The following is a 9,027-nucleotide window of genomic DNA, read 5'->3' as shown; positions in this document are numbered from 1 at the left end:
CCCCACTAAAAATTCCTCCCAAAGATCCTTCAAAATTTTTATTTTCGTTCTCCATAAAAATAAAAATAAAATCAAATGAAATCCAATATCTTCCACCTCAAGCTTTCACATTGGGTTCACCACTTATGTCGTATTACGTGCTTTCTTATTCAAAAATGCACCGGACGTCTGGCTGTAGAAGGTAGTATGGAGATTCGCTAATATTCAAGCAGTCTATCGGTTTTTGACTGTTGAAATATAAATAATTACAAGAATATACCGTAAATCTATATGGATGTCCTTCGATTTCTCACCGAAATCCTTTTTGTCCTAGCCGATAGATCTCTATATGTTACAGAGAATCCCGAACAATCCAATGTGCTAATCTCTGATACCGCTTTATACTCACGACCTTGTATCCACTGACTGTCTTGTTAGATTAACCCAAAAATTTTCATTCACTCCGCATACTCAATCCTATAGACACCCTTTTAATTCTTTAATCACAGACGTAACTTCGATTTTACAAAACAGTCAAGAGTAATTATATCCACTTCATTAAAACCCCGATTTACCAGTACAACACATCGACCTCTCAGCATTGATTGCCAGAAGTCTTCCCAAAATCCTATGAAAAATAAACCCCAATTCTCTGTCTTTTTTTTTCCTCCCCCGAAGCATGAAGCTAGCTCTTCCTCCTTAAAAACCCTGATTCTTCCCACCTTCATTTCTTAACCTATCCTCCCCTTTAACCCTAATTCTCTCCTCTTTCAAACCCTAACCTCTGAATTTCTTTAATCTTCTGTCTTGGATCCAGAATTGGCTCCCGTCGTCAGAGCTTTTTCCTCCATTTTTTGCCTTTTAAAAGGTTCTTTTTCTGAAAACAACGTTCTCTAAAATGGCACAAGGAACAAGACAACTTGAAATGGAATTGAAACCCCCGTAATCGGAACCACATTAAGTCGCCCGACTAATTCAGGACTCATATTGGCTAAGAAGCCCGTAGTAAGACTTGTATGTTCTTGTAATTGGATCAAATTGGTCCTTTGTGGCAGGCTCCTTCAGTCATCAATTTAGTCCTTTCGATTCTGTTGACTCCCACTATTGGACTCGAACGGAGCATTTCGTTATTGGTAAGTATGCCCTGACCGATTGTGATGAGGTGTTTGAATTGGCTCCTGAATATTGGCACTGGAATCGATCGTTGCTCCCAATATTCGAGGTAACTGAACATTAATAAAAGTCCCATTTCTTTATATTTTCACGATATACTCATGTCACAATACGACACCATTGTAGTCAGTCGGAGCATACTTATCAGTAATGAAATACTTGGTTTAATTCCAATAACATGAGTCAACAGAAAGAGAAAGGTCTAATTTAACATTGAGTGAGCTTGATGTGAAGGGCCAATCTGATCTAATTACGGAGACGTCTAAGTCAGGTCTTGTTATGGCCTCTTATCCAGTATAAAACTTGACTCGATTGGCAATCCAATGAGGTCTCAATACGGAGACTTTGGCTCCGTTGTAAGCTATTCTGTCGACTAGACCAATTTGGGAAGTCCAAAGCAGGAGGATATTGGACCGCATAGGGGGGTAAGCTGTTCCGTTGGTTGGACCAATTTGAGAGGTCGAAGGCAGGACGATTGGACTGCATGGGGGAAAAAGCTCCATTGGCTTGACCAATTTGGAAAGACCAAGGCTGAAGAATAGGGGACAGACGGGCGGAGAGATTTTGGGAGGAGATTGGAGAGCTAAATTAGGAGAGACTTGTGGAGGGATTTTGGAGAGGTGATTTTGTGTCATTTGGATCAATATTGGATTTTGAAGGATTTTCAAAGCGAGTGATGTTTTCTGTGATTTTAGATCTTTGAGAAATAAAACTAGTTTACAAATTTTTGGATTTCATGATTTTTGTAACATTTTTATGGATAAAAATTTAAAGACTTATTGGTATGCTTGTTGTGAATGTGTACAAGAGGTTTGAAGTCAATTGAATGGCTAGATTGATACATATGAAGGTTTTGTGAGCTAAGGTCTCGAGATTTAGGATTTTGAAGACCAGTAAGTTTTTCTTAGATATCTAGCAATCTGCTAGTTAGATTAGAGAGATTTTTGGTTTTATCAGTAGAAGACTTGATTTTCTATATAAAAGTAAAATTTGGAAGCAATCGAATGGTAGAAAAAGGAGATATCGGTGCTAGAAGTTTGGCATCATATTGGAGAAGGAGAGGCTGACTGACATCCAAGTGGAATTTTGAGGTCATCAACTAATTGGACCTTTTGTTGCAATTTTCTTTTACCTTCTACAGCCAGGTGTCTGGTGCATTCTTAAGAAAGATTTCATGTAATACGACAACGTTGGCTTCTTTAGTCAATGGCGTTGGCTTATCATCCTTTGAATTGGTGACCTTCTCCTCTTTACATCTTCATCGTCTGCCTCGGTGTTTGATAGTTTTCTATCCAAACGTGCCATCAGATCTTCATTCAACAAACCCAATTTTCGTACCTGAGACTCACGTTAGACAATTTGGTTGTCACGCTCCTCTAACAACTTCTGCCATTCTTCTATCAGTTTCAAAGGTATCTCCAAAGATGTTATCATTGAAACTGGCATATTGATCTGTACTAAATTATTGGCCTTCTTTGCTAATGCTATTAATTTAGTATGTAAGATCACAACCTCTACCTGTTGTCGTTCTTGTCGTTTCTTCCAATCGGTCGCCATCCTTATTGTCTCAGATATCATGTTTGCCATCTTCTCCTTAATCACAAAAAAAAACACGATGCTTGTCAAGAGTCCCCCTCCTACTTCTTACTATGGTCCAATCAATTGGGTCGACTTCCCCTTTTGTAATAGAAAATCCATCCCAAGTTTATGTATAATAAAATTTAAGCCGCTTACCATTGATTCGTGTTATAAATTTAGTATCCATAAAATCTTCCAATTATACTGAACCATTTGGAAATCCATCAATAACTCGATATGGCCCATGCCATCAAACTTGAAAGTTTCTTAGAAAATTATTAAATCGACTATCGTAAAGAAGTACCAAATCATTTGGCATAGAAGCCTTTGGTCTGAGCTTACTATCATAATAAGTCTTCTTTTGTTTTTGTGTAGTTTCCATTATCATTAATGCATTGGCTCTAGTTTTATCCATTTTTTCCAATTCTTCTAAACGGTGCCGTAATGAATCTTGATCTCTCAATCTATTATCTATAGCAATTTGTAAACTTTGGACTTCTAATTCAATAGGTAAGATTGCTTCCTGGCCATAAACCAATTGGAAAGGAATAGCATTGGTAGTAACTTTATACGCAGTACGGTATGTCCATAAAGCTGCGAACAACTTAGTATCCCAATCTGTTTTAGCTCTTGAAATTATTTTTGTTAAGATTTTACATAAAATTCTATTAGTCTTTTTCATTTGTCCATTGGCTCTAGGATGATACGGTGTAGTCTTCCGATATTTTATCTCATATTTAGCTGTGAGTGCTTCGATCATACTATTGATAAAATGAGTTTTCCGATCACTAACCAATTCTCGTGGACAATCAAACCGTATAATAATATTTTCATACAAAAAGATTGCTATTATACTTGCACTATCGATTTTCGTAGCTACGCCTTCAGCCCATTTTGTTACGTAATCCGTTGCTACCAATATATACCATTTTTGTCCATTTCTCGAGGCTGGTGCAATTAGTCCCACAAAATCAATTTCCCATTTTTTAAAAGGCGCTTAAGCTAGAATTGGTACGAATGGCATTGTTGAAGTTCCAATAGATCGACCCGTTCTTTGACATGGGTCACAATGACGGACAAATTGGTGGGCATCTGCAAACATTGTTGGCCACTAATAATTAGCTTGTAAAGCTTTACGAGCCGTGCTGTCCTCCGCAAAATGTCCACCACAATTGTCGAAGTGGCAACCTTCCAATATAGTATGTACTTCAGTCTGATAAATATAGCATCATAAAACTCCATCTTTGCCTTATTTATATAAAGCTTCACGAATCATCGTATAAGGTGTACATTTTAATATTAAGCATCGTTTAAGCTTTTTATTGAAATTGGGTAGGAAGGTTTGAAATGTCAAGTATTGAATTATTTCACTATACTTCGGAGTAATTACATCTATCGTAAATAGTTCTGTATTAGATAGTGCATCGTTAATGGGTTCATTACCCAATATATTGAATAACCGAGATAAATGGTCCGCATTGGAATGTGATTTTCCTAGTCTTACCTGAATAGTAAAGTCAAATTCTTGCAAGAGTAGAATCCATCATGTAATACGACCACTCAATTGAGGCTTATTAATCATATATTTTAAAGCATCATGGTCGACATGGAAAATAAATTTATAACCAAGAAAATAATGTCAAAACTTTTGTATGGAATAAATCATTCCCAATGCTTCTCTTTCGGTTGTTGTATAATTTCTTTCAGCTGCTATCAATTGACGACTTGCATAATAAATAGGGTGATCAAAACCCCGGTCATCTTATTGGCTTAGCACAGAATCAATCGCGACATTAGATGCATCCATATAAACTTGGAATGGTTTTGTCCAACAAGGTGCCACCAATACTGGTGCTGAAATCAATTTTTGTTTCAATGTTTCAAATGCAATTGTACATTCCTTTGTCCAAAATGGACTAGTCCCATTAGTTAGTGGTTTCTTCAAGAAATTTGTTAAGGAAAAGCATATAACTATGAATAGATAAATAAATCACCGATAATAACTGGCATGGCTGACAAATGCTTGAACACCCGTAATAGTATCTGGTTGCTTTAATTCTACTATAATCTTTATTTTATTCGGATCTATAGTAATGCTTGCCATTGAAACTATATGATCCAATAGTTTACTAGAAGGTATACGAAATTGGTACTTTTCTGAATTTAAAGAAATTCCATATTTGGCACATTGATTCAAACATTGACCTAGACATTCTAAATGCGTGGCTCTCATACTAAATGTACAAAAATCATCTAGAGATATTTCCATTACAATTCGTAGATAATCCTGGAACACTTGTATCATTACCCTTTGAAATATAGCTGGTATATTACAAAGCCCAAATGGCATAACCTTATAAGCAAAGGTCCCCCAATCCGTAGTAAAAGTAGTTTTTAACTGGTCTTCTTTTACAATTTTAACTTGATTATAACCAAAGAATCCATCAAGAAATGAATAACATTCATATCCAGCGATAACATCTAATATACTATTCGTGAATGATAAAAGAAAATAATCCTTTTTGGTAGCCGTATTTAATTTTTAAAAATCTTGACAGATGCAAACTTTTCTATTTTTTTTCGGTACCATAATAATTGGTGAAACCCATTCACTGAAAAGAATTAGATAGATAAATCTAACCTCCAAGAGTTTATCTAGTTCTTCTTTTACCATAAGTGAGTATTTTGGATTAAGTCGATGTTGTCTTTGGCATACTAGTATAGCGTACTCCTCCAATATAATTTGATGCTCACCAACTTTAGCTGGAATTTCTTTCAAATCTGCATATGACCATGCGAAAGCAGTTTTATGCATTAAAAAATAATCCACCCAAATTTCTTTCTCCTTGCCTTTTATACCGTCGTAAATCTGAATGATTTGGGAAGCCTCCTCTATACCTAAATTAATTGGTTGACATCGTGGAATTTCAGGAGTCCCTAAACTGATGTTCTGCTTAAATCAAGAATCTTTCATAAAATTCGACATATGAGAACTTTCCAACTCCAGTTCCATAGTACTAATGTGATTAACATCCTGTCTATTCATCCAATATGCAATCATTTGATCAGAATCGTCAATAACATCTGGAAGAACTAAGTACTCTTACGGTCCCATGCACTGGTAGTTCATTCTAGTGTGCTCGACAACTTACCTTGTATCAGCATAAATTAGAGCAGGTGCACCAATTTCTTCTTCTGAAGACTCATCTTCACAATCCGACGTGAATTCTGAACTGGCGACTTGAGTTTCTCCGTGATATTGGACAGGGTACATTTGAAGCACAATTTTATCATTACCTTTCTCAATTGTCAATGTACCATGGCTCCAATCATTTTGAGCTTTAGCTTGATATAACCACGGTCATCCTAATAAAATTGGATATGATAATATAGAGCTTTATAATGAAAAAATAATATAATCAATTTTGTAGGTAATCCCCACAATTACTATATCAATACTTTGTAAAATATCCATAGGTTTAACTCGATTGCAGTCAGCCATTCTCAAAACCACTGTAGTAAGCAATAAGTGATCCAAATCTAGTTCCTTCATTGTAGCAGCATTCATAAGATTTATACTAGATCCTTCATCTACTTGTACTCTTGATAATAACACTCCATCAATTGAGACATCAATCATAGGTGCATCCGGATTGAGATTCAAACTTACTTCTCGAATTTCTTTATTTTGAGATCTATGACAAATTAATGAGGAATTTAAGATAGTTTGGCACTCAAGTGCTATCGCCAAAAGTTGCTTCATGGAGATCGTGGGTTGTATGGTGTCCAAATCTTTTAGAATATCATATGGTTCTGTATTAGTGGTAATTCCCAATATCTGTTTCTTCTTCTTCGTCCTAGACACCGATGTAAGTAAATTGATTTTCTCTATATTAGAAATTGGTAAAGCTCCTTGAATTGAATTTGACAAAGCCTGTAAAATCGGTTCTTTCAACGGGTAAGATTTTTCTCCCAATTGGATTGATATTGGTTCTTTGGAATTCATGCCTCTTAGAGGATCTTTCAATGAAAAAGACATTTCCCAAAATTATGTAGAGAACGGAACAACTTCACACGGAATCAAAGCCTTCGTAATTCGTACCTCATTAGAGTGCACAACCGATTCAGGTCTTATACTGAGTAAGGGATCCATGTCAGAACCTAGATTAGATGTCCCTATAATAGGGTCCAATTGGTCCTTCGCTTCAGGATCACTCAAATATTGAATTGGTTCTTTATCCTTTTGCTGACTTCTTGTAAGGACAGCTTGGACTACTTCTATACGATGAACTGGTGAATCTTGAGGACCTTGATTTATCTCCTTCATTTTTTCTTGGCTTTAGATTTGCTGATCTCAATTATTGAAATTGAACAGAGCATTATATTGCTGATAAGTATGTCTCGACTGCTTACAATTCACACATAATAGAACATAATCGTCACTGGCTTTGGGATTGGGCATTCACTGGCATAATGACCAATCTGTCTACAACGAAAACAACAAAGTCGTCTTTTTGTACCTCCATTCGGCATATTGGGTGTCTCCATCGTTATATACCTACTAAGCTTGTTCGATGTAGGGTTAGAAAATGATCTTGATTGTCTTGTTGGTACAGAGGATACTTGATTCAATGACGCCGATGGAGCATATTGTTGATACCTTTGTTGTTCCTTCCCGTAGTTCTGAGGGTTTGATGTAGACCCCTAATTAAAATTGGAACTTACAAAGTTATTGAATGTTTGATTTTGTTAATTAGATCGATTTCCATTCCATCCATATGTATTTTCTATTTGAATTTGATTGACTTTCCACTGAGTCATTAGAATCATGGTCTGATTACTGAATTATTGTTGCCTTTGTAAATACCAGCAGTTTTGGATAGGGTACTTTCCTCCGTAAAATATACATTGAACACCCATTTGTCTGGATGATGGACATTCCATATCAAAATGACCTTATTCCTTATAATTATTATACCATACATTAGGTCTCATATTAGAAGGCTTATATCATTTCTCCTTATCTTTAGCCAAATTCATGGCCAATTCTTCTATTTTCTTTGTTAGATTTAATAACAAGGCTTCATTTGGATCTTTAACTGTCGCATTTGTAAACAACTCTGATTGTCGATAGGTTGGCAATATAAAATAAGATGTCATCATTATTGGTGCTATTGCTTAGACTGGTGTAGTATTAATTGATTATTGCAACATAATATTCTTCACATTGGAGGCAGCCATTTGTGGATAATTACCCATCGACACATTTCTCAGTTGTATTTGTTGGCTTCCTGAACTTAGAATCATCGTGGCCTCTACTGTTAATAATTGGTCATAATGACATTCTTCCCATACCTTTGCTCATGCCAACAATGCCTCTACCATAGCTGGTCAAGCTTCTTTTACAAACATTTTTAATTCTGGTGGATACAAACCGTTAATTAATATCAAAAATATAAACACATTTGGCATTTGATTATTTGACCATTTACAAAGTATATCCGCAATCCGGCCATAATAGGACTCTACGGATTCTCTGGCAAACATCCTGCTATTCATAAAACTTTCTCGAAATAGATCTTCAAATCCTATGGTTTAAAATGGATTAGGAAGGCATTCCTCAAGGCCTCTCAATTAGGAAATCTATCCATTGGTTACTGAATATACCATTCAAAAGTTGTATCTTTTAAAATTGCTGGCAACCATCTCAATTAAATGTCTTCAGTTCTACCATTATTAGCCATGCAGGCTGTCAAGAATTGAGATATATGGTGATCAGGATCAGAGCCTAAGCAACCACTAAAAATAGATAATGATGCTATACTTAAAGTTCGATCTCCTACTGCTCCCATTTGTACTGCAATTGGTACTTCTGGCACTCTTGTGGTCGTTGATATTATCAATGGTCTCCTTACTATTTGAATTTGAATTTTTCTTCTTTTGATTTTTCTTGGACCTGCAATTCCTTTTTGTCGTTCCCATAGGCTATTTCTTATGCGTATTCACTCTTGTCTTTCTTTTGTTTGTCGATTATATCTTTAATAATCCTCCTTTCTATAATTACCACTCATAATCTTTCATTCTTCTTTACAAAATCAATACTGCCTTGAATTATAACTCACATATTTGTAATCCTAAAACTGGTTCTTTTCACGTTCTCATTCAACATATAATTCCATCTTCCATACAATCAATTTTTAACATTTCATATTGTTATCATTTCTTCGACAGCGGTACCAAAATGTTGTTCTCGTTGCGTTTAAGCTTCAGTAGACCAAAGCAATTGAACTAATAGAG

This window comes from Physcomitrium patens, chromosome 4, assembly GCF_059467195.1.
Source record: "Physcomitrium patens ecotype Gransden chromosome 4, ASM5946719v1, whole genome shotgun sequence".
Classification (NCBI taxonomy): Eukaryota; Viridiplantae; Streptophyta; class Bryopsida; order Funariales; family Funariaceae; genus Physcomitrium; species Physcomitrium patens.
The sequence above is the reverse complement of the archived record's forward strand: the minus strand, read 5'-3'. Positions refer to the sequence as shown.